Source organism: Salvelinus namaycush, chromosome 39 (assembly GCF_016432855.1).
Source record: "Salvelinus namaycush isolate Seneca chromosome 39, SaNama_1.0, whole genome shotgun sequence".
NCBI lineage: Eukaryota > Metazoa > Chordata > Actinopteri > Salmoniformes > Salmonidae > Salvelinus > Salvelinus namaycush.
In genome coordinates this window covers 10,400,346-10,401,215 of record NC_052345.1, presented here as the reverse complement: position 1 = coordinate 10,401,215, position 870 = coordinate 10,400,346, and the positions used below count along the sequence as shown (strand labels likewise).

Sequence of the window (870 nt, the reverse complement as noted above, 5' to 3'; positions counted from 1 at the left end):
ATCACAGCGCCTACTTCAAACATTTAAGAAACATTTCAGACAAACTCATGGAAAGTTACGAGTTTTCCAACCCCCTTACCCCCTATTGGTTACCCTCCCACGGCATCCACCTAGTTTTTTTGTGTTTTTTTTACAAGGCCCTGAGCATCAAGGACAAGCATCTATTCCACCAGGGAGGGAGAGAAGGAATACATCATTTACATTTAAGTCATTTAGCAGACGCTCTTATCCAGAGCGACTTACAAATTGGAAAGTTCATACATATTCATCCTGGTCCCCCCGTGGGAATTGAACCCTGGTCCCCCCGTGGGAATTGAACCCACAACCCTGGCGTTTCAAGCGCCATGCTCTACCAACTGAGCCACACGGGACCACGACATCAGGGTGTCTTCTTATTTGATGATTCCAGATGCTTCATTAGGACTTGATGTCTTTCATCATTATACTTTCATGTTATTCTGTAGCGCTCGGCATCTGCACTCCACTCAGGTAGCACTGTTTGGTTTGTATGGAAATCGATTTTCATCAAAATCACATAAACAGGCTTTGAAAAACTACTAGAATATTTCAGAATCCTTCAACAATGGCTGAAATCATGAGGTGAAATATATAACGTTGATCTAACATTGGCCCAAGCATCTGGAGTTGGATACTATTCACAGCTGAGATGTGAAATGTGAAGAATTTTCATTTTCCATTGACTGAGTACAACAGCAGGCAGATGCATATTGCTTTTTCATTGCACATCTCCGTTTTGGGTTTGAAATGACAAAACAACTTCTGTGGGCGAAACACTTTTGATACCCTTTGATATACATCTGAACATAATCAGAATGTTATATTTTGTTCTATTGCTAATGATTCAAGTTT

The 870-nt window shown here is 40.8% G+C and overlaps 1 non-coding gene across 1 annotated transcript; it reads right to left on the bottom strand.

The window, feature by feature from the left end:
* Positions 1 to 296: 296 nt before the first annotated feature.
* Positions 297 to 373, bottom strand: trnas-uga. The gene has a single exon. It is a non-coding gene; the product is annotated as a tRNA-Ser (tRNA).
* Positions 374 to 870: the final 497 nt, after the last annotated feature.